This window comes from Oryctolagus cuniculus, chromosome 14 (assembly GCF_964237555.1).
Source record: "Oryctolagus cuniculus chromosome 14, mOryCun1.1, whole genome shotgun sequence".
NCBI lineage: Eukaryota > Metazoa > Chordata > Mammalia > Lagomorpha > Leporidae > Oryctolagus > Oryctolagus cuniculus.
The window spans coordinates 47,340,059-47,352,272 of NC_091445.1; positions in this window are offsets into that span (position 1 = coordinate 47,340,059).

The window sequence follows — 12,214 nt, forward strand, 5'->3', positions numbered from 1 at the left end:
CCGGATGCCTGCTCTCAACTCATCTATTTTAGTCTTTGCCTTCCCCCATGACATGTAATTTAAATGCAGAATTCTAATAATTCACATCAATTTGTTGTGCTCTTAATGACGTTGTAAATAATGCATGTTTTAACATTTTTGTTTCTATTTGTTAGCTGCAGCCAAAAAATAATAAAACCAGTTCTTGTATTTTATATACACACACATGCACACACACATGATTTGTTTAATTAGCTCATTATTTAAAAGACAAAAAGAGAAAGAGAGAAAGGGACACACACACACAGAAAAAGAGAGAGAGAGAGAGAGAGAGAGAGAGAGAGAGAGAGAGAGAGATCCTCCATTTTTTGGTTTGCTCTCCAAATGCCCACAACTGTCAGGGCTGGGCCAGGCCCAATTCAGCACTCCATCTGAGACTTCCATGTGGGTAACAAGAATCCAAACACATATGTCGTCATCTGTTGTCGCCAGGCACATTGGTAGGAAGCTGGATAAAAAGTCAGGACTTGAACAAAGCATTTTGCCATAGGATATGAACATTTGATGCAGCAGCTTAAGTAGCTGTCCACAGCCTACACCTCTGATTGAGTATGCTGATCTTAAACGCAAGAACCTTGCCAAAGCAAAGTAATCAAAAGAATTCTAGATATATTATTTTACCAGCAAGTGCTCATTATATTCTATACATTTTCAAGATCTTAAATTATTTTATTTTTATACTTGCCTTGATTTGTGTCCTATCCCAAGCTTTCATTAGAGAATGATGTTGATTATATTGGAATTGATTTATTTGCTTTTTCATTCATTTAATGTATGAAGGGGGTGTACTTGCTAATTTTTTTCAGATATTGGTGTTTTCTTTTATGTGATAAGCGTTTTGCACATCTAACAAAGTAAACATATGGTTGTTTTATGTATTCATCTAGATCAAGAGGCCCTCAGCATAAATGTTCTTTGAGATATTTCTATTATGCACATCTTCTACAGCCATGTGGTCTCATTTAGTATGGTCTCACTGTATTTGTAAATATGGTGAATTACTTTTTGGTTTCCTTAGCACTTACGAAATAAAATCCTCTTTTCCTTAAAGGCAGAGAGAGAAGAAGAGAGGCAGACTGAGAGAACTCTCATATGCTCCTCCACTCCTGAAATGCCAATAATGCCTGGGACTGGGCTGTGCCCGAAAAGTAGAGCTGGGAACACAGTGCAGTTATCCACATCATATTCATTATATGAGTCATTGAGTCTCCCTCCCACTGCTGTGATGGTAGGAAACTGGAGCCAAGTGCCAAAATCAAACTCAAACACTATGATGTGGGACAAGGGCGTATTAACCATTGGCCCATATATATGACCTAGATTAAAATTTTAATGGAAGAAAACTGAATAGATATCACATGACTATGACCATGTAATATTGGCAACTATATAACGATCTTATTCACATTTGAATATTCATAAAAAAGATTGGTTTGAAATTTTATATTTTTGAATTCACTTATAAAGGTTATTATTATCACATTAAAAATCAGCAGTTCTTTCTTTCTTGAATAAAAATACCATTGTTCCTGATATCTCTTTGTTAGAGGCATTGAGTTTAATTTGTTCAACAAACATTGAACTACTCATTAATGTTCTTTTATAAATTGGGTAGATTATTTTTAATTCAAAAATTTATTCAAAGTTTTAAATTATTTGTATAAAGTTTAACACATTTAGTTACATTTTTCATTTTTTTTTTTTGCTTCAGAAATACATGTTTTATTTTTTTTACTTTTATTTAATGAATATAAATTTCCAAAGTACAGCTTATGGATTACAATGGCTTCCCCCCCACACCATCCCTCCCACCCACAACCCTCCCCTTTCCCGCTCCCTCTCCCCTTCCATTCAAATCAAGATTCATTTTCGATTATCTTAATATACAGAAGATCAGCTTAGTATACATTAAGTAAGGATTTCAACAGTTTGCTCCCACACAGAAACATAAAGTGAAAAATAATAGATGATTTTTTTTAAATGATGATGAAATCAGAGCAGACCTATTGTCATGTTTAATCCCAGTGAGAGTCAAGTTGGGAGTTGATAATTTCTTTTTTTTTTTTTTTTTAACAGAAGATCAGTTTAGTATGCATTAAGTAAAGATTTCAACAGTTTACACCCCCATAGAAACACAAAGTGAAATATATTGTTTGAGTACTCGTTATAGCATTAAATCTCAATGCACAGCACATTAAGGACAGAGATCCTACATGAGGAGTAAGTGCACAGTGACTCCTGTTGTTGACTTTACCAATTGACACTCCTGTCTATGGCATCAGTAATCTCCCTATGCTCCAGTCATGAGTTTCCAAGGCTATGGAAGCCCTCTGAGTTATCCGATTCTTATCTTGTTTAGACAAGGTCATAGTCAAAGTGGAGGTTCTCTCCTCCCTTCAGAGAAAGGTACCTCCTTCTTTGAAGACCTGTTCTTTCCACTGGGATCTCTCTCACAGAGATCTTTTGCCAGAGTGTCTTGGCTTTCCATGCCTGAAATACTCTCATGGGCTTTTCAGCAAGCTCAGAATGCCTTTAGGGCTGATTCTGAGGCCAGAGTGCTATTTAGGACATCTGCCATTCTATGAGTCTGCTGAGTATCTCACTTCCCATGTTGGATCACTCTCCCCTTTATTTATTCTATCGGTTAGTGTTAGCAGGTACTAGACTTGTTTATGTGCTCCCTTTGACTCTTAGTCCTTTCATTATGATCAATTGTGAACTGAAATTGATCACTTGGACTGGTGAGATGGCATTGGTGCATGCCACCTTGATGGGATTGAATTGGAATCCCCTGGTATGTTTCTAACTCTACCATTTGGGGCAAGTCAGCTTGAGCATGTCCCAAATTATACATCTCTTCCCTCTCTTATTCCCACTCTATGTTTAACAGGGATCACATTTCAGTTAATTTTCAACACTTAAGAATAACTGTGTATTAATTACAGAATTAAACCAGTCATATTAAGTAGAACAGACAAAAAAAACTACTAAGAGGGATAATGTATTAAGTTGTTCATTAACAGTCAGGGCTATGCTGATCAAGTCACCGTTTCCCATAGTGTCCATTTCACTTCAACAGGTTTCCTTTATGGTGTTCAGTCAGTTGTCACCGATCAGGGAGAACATATGGTATTTGTCCCTTTGGGACTGGCTTATTTCACTCAGCATGATGTGTTCCAGATTCCTCCATTTTGTTGCAAATGACTGGATTTCGTTTTCATTTTTAAAAATATATATTGTTAGTATTTGTGGGCTGCAGTGTGATGTTTCAATGCATGTATACAACATGCATGGGTCAAAAGAAGGCAACATTTCCCATTCTCTAAATTTACTTTATGATTGAAAGCTTGGAATTCCTTCTATTTACTCATTAAACATATGCCAGACCTTACTTGCATTTCATTGTATTTTGCCAGTATTCATATTTGTGTCTTTATATTTAAGATGATAACATTTTTTAAACATTCATTTATTGATTGAGTGGCAGTGTTACAGAGAGAGAGAGGGAGAGACAGAGAGGTCTTCCCTCCTTTGGTTCACTTCCAAAATGGCTGCAACAGCCAGAGCTTAGTGGATCCAAAGCCAGGATCCAGGAGCTTCTTCCAGGTCTCCCATGCAGGTGCAAGAGCCCAAGCACTTGGGCCATCTTCTCTGCTTTCTCAGGCCGTAAGCAGGGAGCTGGATCAGAAGTGGGACATCCAGAACTAGCACTGGTGCCCATATGGGATGATAGCACCCAGGTGGATGCTTAACCTATGATGCCACAGTGCCAGCCCCAAGAATATGACATTTTTTCACATGTTTAGACTTGTATACCCACCATTGTGTTTAACAGAAATGGTCTGTTACTACCAAGGAATTGCCTAAGTTTCCTTTATAGTTCTATTGCTCCTCCTCTTCCATAGTCCCTGGTAACCACTATTTTTCACCTCTGTAATTTTTGTTTCAAGAATGTTACATAAATGAGAATCATATACTTTATAAACTTTTGAGATGTTTTTTCAACTAAGCATAAATCTCTGAAGATACATCCAAGGCACTGCATATATCTATACTTTATTTTGTTGTTGAGCTGATTTCCATTACATGCTGTAGTACAGTTTAAAATGTTGCACATTTTGGAGAATATGAATCATTTTGGGTAGTTCTAAAAGTTATTGATCATTTTAAAAGATTTTATGTTATTGTGCTTTTTTGTGTAACTATACATTTCATTTCTCAAGTATAAGTGTCTAATACACTAGACTAGCATTGTGATATAATGGGCTAAGTTGCCACTTATAACACTGGCACTGAATATGCTAGTTGGAATCCCAGTTGCTCACATTTTGATCCAGCCTACTGTTAATACCCCTGGGAATGTGGCAGGTGGTGACCCAAGTACTTGGGCCCCTGCATCCCACATTGGGGGACTTCAGTGGAATTCCTGGCTCCTGGCTTCTGTCTGCTTGTTGGGACTTTTAGAGAATGAAATGGCTGATGGAAAATAATATTCTCTCTCTCTCTCTCTCTGTGTGTGTGTGTGAGTGTGTGTGTCCATCTCTGTAGCTCTTTTGTACCACAGAGTTAAGTGATGTTTTTGAGAGGCACTCTTATTAATACACATATTCTCTGTAAAATTTTAAACACATTTAACAATGTCTATCAGTTGCTTTTTCACTTGAAATAGAGATTGACTGCAAATAACATTCCAGAATCACATATTTTTCTTTCAATACCAGTTAATACCATTTTATTATTTTCAACCAATGGATAGTGTTGTAAAGAGACATAAGGCCTATCTTGTTTAGTTTACATAAATCATTGGTTGCTTCTCCTGAGTACGTAAAGAATTTTGCTTTATCTAATATAAAAATATCGCTGGAGGTTATGAATTTTTGTCACTGTTTTCTATCATTTTCTGAATAACTGAACTACTTTCATTTCAAACTTCCTTTCTTCACTCATTCTATGGATATTAGGGCACAAGTTCATGGAAAATGCATTAAGGTAAACATAGATAATTTTAATGTACTGTATTTTATTACAAATAGTAAGAGGATTTTGAATATTTTCAACGTTCAGAAATATTCAATATTTGAAGAGGCAGATGTATTTATACTGACTGGACATTACAGAGTGGATACATGCATTGAAACACCCCATAGTACCTCACATGCAACAAGTTAAGAAAGAAAAAAATAAGAGATAAGCTTATTTGGTTGTTAAATTTAAATTCATGCATATAAGTGGTTTTCACAAATTTCATGGAAAATGTGAATTATGAAAAAAGCTATGCATGAAATTCAAATATTTCTACACCAAAAGAAACATTTTAATCCCATTTCCCAAGAACATTTTGAAATCATCTTGTGCTATTTCTTGAGCAATTGTTGATTTTTTAAATCACTTTTCTGCAGAAAACTAATCAGCACTTTGCTGCATGGTTTTGGGTTTCTTTGTAAAGAGTAGTATTGTGTAACTAGTTGTATCTTCCTTTCTTTCATCTTTACCTTATTATAAGCATTTAACGAATTAATACATTTTAAACTTTAATTTCTTTCTGGTTCTAATTTTACGTTTATGATATTTTAATATCTCTTTTTTTACAACTCTACATTTTCCACTTTTATTCCTTTTTTAATTTTTAGCTTTATAGAAAGAGAATAAATTTCATGTATTTCATATAAGCAGCTTTAGGAATGTGATTTTCATATTGTATGAAGATTTCTCGCATGTCCTGCAGATATGTTTCATTTCAGGCTGGAGTTTCTGCTTCTTTATTTTATTCTATGCTGTTTATTCATTATTGTTACATAGTTGTTTGCTGTTTTTTCCCTTTCACTTTTCTTTAATGTGTGATATCTGCTCTGAGAATACTAAATTTTGCTATAAGTGAAGTTTTTTTTTTATTTAGTAAATATAAATTTCCAAAGTACAGTTTATGGATTACAATGGCTTCCCCCCAATAATTTCCCTCCCAATCGCACCCCTCCCATCTCCCGCTGCCTCTCCCATTCCATTCACATCAAGATTCATTTTCAATTATCTTTATATACAGAAGATCGATTCAGTATATATAAAGTAAAGATTTCATCAGTTTGCACCCACACAGAAACACAAACTGTAAAATACTGTTTGAGTACTAGTTATAGCATTACTTCACATTGGACAACACACTAAGGACAGATCCCACATGAGAAGTAAGTACACAGTGACTCCTGTTGTTGACTTAACAATTTGACACTCTTGTTTATGGTGTCAGTAATCTCCCTAGGCTCTAGTCATGAGTTGCCAAGGCTATGGAAGCCTTTTGAGTTTGCCGACTTTGATCTTATTCTGACAGGGTCATAGTCAAAGTGGAAGTTCTCTCCTCTTCAGAGAAAGGTACCTCCTTCTTTGATGGCCCCGTTCTTTCCACTGGGATCTCACTCACAGAGATCTTTCATTTAGGGTTGTTTTTTTTTTTTTTTTTTTTTTTTTTTCTGCCAGAGTGTCCTGGCTTTCCATGCCTAAAATACTCTCATGGGCTCTTCAGCCAGATCTGAAGGCCTTAAGGGCTGATTCTGAGGCTAGAGTGCTGTTTAGGACATCTGCCATTCTATGAGTCTGCTGTGTATCCTGCTTCCCATGATGGATCGTTCTCTCCCTTTTTGATTCTATCAGTTAGTATTAGCAGACACTAGCCTTGTTTATGTGATCCCTTTGACTCTTAGACCTATCAGTGTGATCAATTATGAACTGAAGTTGATCACTTGGACTAATGAGATGGCATTGGTACATGCCACCTTGATGGGATTCTATTGGAATCCCCTGGCACGTTTCTAACTCCACCATTTGGGGCAAGTCCGTTTGAGATGTCCCAAATTGTACATCACATCCCTCTCTTATTCCCACTCTTATATTTAACAGGGATCACTTTTCAGTTAAAGTTTAAACACCTAAGAATAACTGTGTGTTAATTACAGAGTTCAACCAATAGTATTAGAACAAAAAAAAATACTAAAAGTGATAAAATATTACATTGTACATCAACAGTCAGGACAAGGGCTGATCAAGTCACTGTTTCTCATAGTGTCCATTTCACTTCATCAGGTTTCCCCTTTGGGGCAAGATTTTTTTTTTAAAGATTTATTTATTTTATTTGAAAGTCAGTTACATAGAGAAGGAGAGGCAGAGAGAGAGGTCTTCCATCTGCTGGTTCACTCCCCAGTTGGCCACAAATGGCCGGAACTGCGCTGATCCAAAACCAGAAGCCAGGACCTTCTTCCGGGTCTCCCATGAGGGTTCAGGGGCCCAAGGACTTGAGCCATCTCCTATTGCTTTCCTAGGCCATAACAGAGAGATGGGTTAGAAGTGGAGCAGCCGGGTCTTGAACTGGCCCCCATATGGGATGCCGGCACTGCAGGAGGCGCCTTAACTTCCTATGCCACAGTGTAGGCCCCTTCTTTAAAAAAATATAGAAAATTAGTTAATAATAACCTCAGTCATTAGGCTGTTTAAGAAATACTTGTGATTATTTCCTTAAATTATATGTTTCTTATCACCTGTTCTTTCCTGGTGTTCCTCCTCATAAGTAGAGAATTTAATCGACTTGTTTCTCTCCTTAGAAATTAAAAATTCTCTAGGATGTGCTCACTATAATTTCTTAGTCATCCTGGAGTAAGAAACTGAAAAATTCTAGCTCACTGAGAACAGCAGTGCTGTAATAAATACTATCCCTCTGTTTGTTTATGGGCTGAGATTACAGAGTCATAGCTTATATGCTTGTTGCAATTCATATAGTGTTGTCTAATTACTTTACAACATGGCTACAGAGATTAAATCTGTTTTTTTTTAATTTTACATATTTTTTTTACTTATTTATTTAACAGGTAGAGTTACAAACAGTGAGAGGGAGAGACAGAAAGAACAGTCTTCCTTCCCTTGGTTCACTCCCCATATGGCCACAATGACTGGAGCTGCACTGATCCGAAGCTAGGAGCCACGTATTTCTTCCTGGTCTCCCTTGTGGGTGCAGGGGCCCAAGCACTTGGGCCGTCTCCTACTGCTTTCCCAGGCCATAGCAGAGAACTTGATTGGAAGAGGGGCAGCCGGACTAGAACCAGTGTCCATATGGGATGCCGGTGCCACAGATGGAGGATTAACCTACTGCGCCATTGTGCCGGCCCCCTACAGAGATTAAATCTTTCGGTTCATGAAGATCCCTCCTTTCATCCACGTCCTTCCAAATAGGAGCTACAGTTAGATTCTCAGATATTTACCAATTTGATATATACAAGATGGTGTGTATTGTTTGCTTTGACTTCACTTGTGCTGAGCAATAACGAGGGTGAGAATGTGTTCGTCAGGATGCTAAAGCAGATTAGGCCATGGTGATCACTAAATTGAAAAGAATCTATCAATCCTAAAATATGTGGTGTATTCTATACAGGTTGGGAGGTGGAATAGGAATGTCTCAAAATTGAAATTCCATTTAGTACCCAGATGTTTTCAGAAGACATGGACTGGAGCCTGAAACAGAAACCTAGAGGCTGAGACAGGAACCCAAACCCTGATTGTAAAGTTTTTTTTTTCTTTTTTTTAACTTTTATTTAATAAATATAAATTTCCAAAGTACAACTTTTGAATTATAGTGGCTTTTTCTCCCATAACCTACCTCCCACCCACAACCATTCCATATCCCACTCCTTCTCCCATCCCATTCTTCATCACAATTAATTTCCAATTATCTTTATATACAGAAGATCAACTTAGTGTATACTAAGTAAAGATTTCAACAGACTGCACCCACAAAGACACACAAAGTATAGAGTACTGTTTGGGTAGTAGTTTTACCATTAACAACACATTAAGGACAGAGGGTCCTACATGGGGAACAGGTGCACAATGACTCCCATTGTTGATTTAACAGTTGACACTCTTATTTATGACGTCAGTAATCACCCAAGGCTCTTGTCATAAGCTGCCAAGGCTATGGAAGCCTCTTGAGTTCACCAACTCCGTTCTTATTTAGACAAGGCCATATTCAAAGTGGAAGTTCTATCCACCCTTCAGAGAAAGGTGCTACCTTCTTTGATGGCCCATTCTTCCTGCTGGGATCTCACTCACAGAGATCTTTCATTTAGGTCATTCTTTTTTTGCCACAGTGTTTTGGCTTTCCATGCCTGTGAAACTCTCATGGGCTTTTTAGCCAGATCTGAATGCCTTAAAGGCTGATTCTGAGGCCAGAGTGCTATTAGGGCACTTGCCATTCTTTGAGTCTGCTGTGTATCCCGCTTCCCATGTTGGATCATTCTCTCCTTTTTAATTCTATCAATTATTATTTGCAGACACTAGTCTTATTTCTTACACTTAATTTATGACATTTATGACACTTAATACTATCTAGTTGATCAATTATGAACTTAAACTGATCACTTTAGCAAGTTTGATGGCATTGGTGCATGCTACTTTTATGGGATTGAATTAGAATCCCCCAGCACGTTTCTAATTCTACCATTAGGGATATGTCCGATTGAGCATGTGCCGAATTGTACATCTTCTCTCTCTTATTCCCACTCATATTTAACAGGGATCACTTTTCAGTTAAATTTAAACGACTAAGAATAATTGTGTGTTAATTAAAGAGTTCAACAAATGGTATTAAGTAGAACAAAAAAAAAACACTAAAAGGAATAAAATAGTAAGTTGTTGCTTGACAGGACAAGGGCTGATCAAAACATTGTTTCTCATTAGTGTCCATTTCACTTCAACAGGTTTCCTTTTAGGCGCTCAGTTAGTTGTCACCGATCAGGATCAGGATCAGGGAGAACATATGATATTTGGCCCTTTGGGAATGGCTTATTTCATTCAGCATGATGTTTTGCAAACCAATGGGGGAGTGATGAGGAGGAGTGGCAAAGCGGACATGTGGCATTGTGAAGATACACGAGACACCCCAGCAGCAAGGGAAATCCAGTAAATGATGGAGTTGTAGGGAGAAATGAGATATTCTGAAATCCATAACTACTTGCCAATTTATAGATCACATTTTTTTAAAGATTTGTTTATTTATTTGAAAGTCAGAGTTACACAGAGGAGAGGCAGAGAGAGGGAGAGAGGTCTTCCATCTGTTGGTTCATTCCCCAATTGGCCGCAACGGCTGGCACTGCGCCATCTGCAGCCAGGAGCCAGGAGCTTCTTCCAGGTCTCCCATGTGGGTGCAGGGCCCCAAAGACTTGGGCCATCTTCTACTGCTTTCCCAGGCCATAGCAGAGAGCTGGATCGGAAGTGGAGCAGAAGAGACTAGAATCAACGCCTATATGGGATGCCAACACTTCAGGCCAGGGTGTCAACCCAGTATACCACAGCACTGGCCCCTATATGTCACATTTTTAAAATATTTCAATTAAAAAATTGTAATAGGGGCCAACCTTGTGGTTTGGCTGGTAGAGCCACCAACTGGGATACTAACATTGCATGTGGACACCAGCTTGTGTCCTGACTGCTCCACTCTTTATCTAGTTCTCTGCTAATGAGCCTGTGAAGGCAGCAGAGGATGGCTCAAGTCCTTCAGCCCCTACACCCACATGGGAAGCCCGGAAGGAACTCCAGGCTTTGGCTTGGCCCAACCACAGTTTATAGCCACGTAAGATGTGAACCTGTGGATGCAAGATCTCTCTCTCTCCTTCACTGATTGTCTCTCCTTCCCTCTCTGTAACTCTGCATTTCAAATAAATCAATCTATTAAAAATTGTAGAGACGGGTCCAGCTCTGTGGTGTAGTGGGTAAAGCCACTGCCCTCAGTGCAGGCATCCCATATGGGTTCTTTTTCAAGTCCTAGCTGCTCCTTTTCCTATACAGTTCTGTGCTATGGTCTGGGAAAGCAGTAGAAGAAGGCCCAAATCCTTGGGTCCTTGCATCCACATGGGAGATCTGAAAGAAGCTACTGGCTCCTGGCTTTGGATAGGCCCAGCTCTGGCCACTGCAGCCATCTGGGGAGTGAACCAGCAGATGTAAGACCCCCCTCCGCTCTGCTTCTACATCTCTGTAACTCAGCCTTTCAAATAAATAAACAAATCTTTAAAAAGAATTGTGAGAGACATAAGAATTGCATTTGGGCACTGTGATGACTTGGCACATGTGTACATAATGTATTGTGCAATCAGGTTAAATACATTTTTCTCTTTAAACATTGTACTTATGTTTGTATATAGGTTAAATATTATCACTACTAATATTTACTGTTTTCTCTGTGACAAGCATGGCTCTATGCCATCACTGGGGGGATTTAATAATTCAGTATCCCTAGACATATAATTTCTTTTATTTAATTCAATTATTCTATCATCTTGTTTTGATACCAAGTGCAAGATGTGTAAATTAAAATTGATGACAGAATTTTCACTCAATAAAACAAATGACCCTGAGCAATGGACTGTGGCCACCCTGCAGTCATGCAGGTACCTACCAAACCCTGGACGGGCTGATGCCATCAATTAGCCATAGGATGCTTGTAAGGCCTTAGTGACATCTGCTCACATACAGATCCTGATGCTGTTCTGAACCCTGGCAGGACAGCAATGAGGTGAAGAGACAGCCTTTCGTGTGACCTTTTGTAATTGAATGTACACATTTCATTCTTTATCACCATCAACTGAACGTTACCAGATTTGAGTAAGTCTCCAAAGGTTAAACCATGAAGGGAAGTGCAGTGGAGGATGGCCCAAGTGCTTGGGCCCTGTACCCGCATGGGAGACCAGGAGAAGCACTTGGCTCCTGGCTTCAGATCAGCGCAATGTGGCCACAGCACGCCGGCCGCAGTGGCCATTGGAGGGTGAACCAATGGCAAAGGAAGACCTTTCTCTCTGTCTCTCTCTTTCACTGTCCACTCTGCCTGTCCAAAAAAAAAAAAAAAAAAAAAAAAAAAAAAAAAAAGACAAAAGAGCTGGAAAGCGTTAACACTACTCAGCTGCAAAGATTTTCAGGGGTAGGTATAGCATATTTTGTGAGTGTAAGGTAATTAGGAATTGCCTTCTTAAAAATGAAGAAGGGAGGATTCCTAGTTGTGGTTGAGGAAAAGAGAAGAGAAATTTAGAGGGGGGAGCCAGTGAGTGAAGGAGGGAGAAAGGGAGAGCAGTGTGTACCGATAGGCCACCTGAGGACCCTGGTCACTGAGAAGTGCAGATGACCCAGGCTTGCTTCTCTGTGTGGC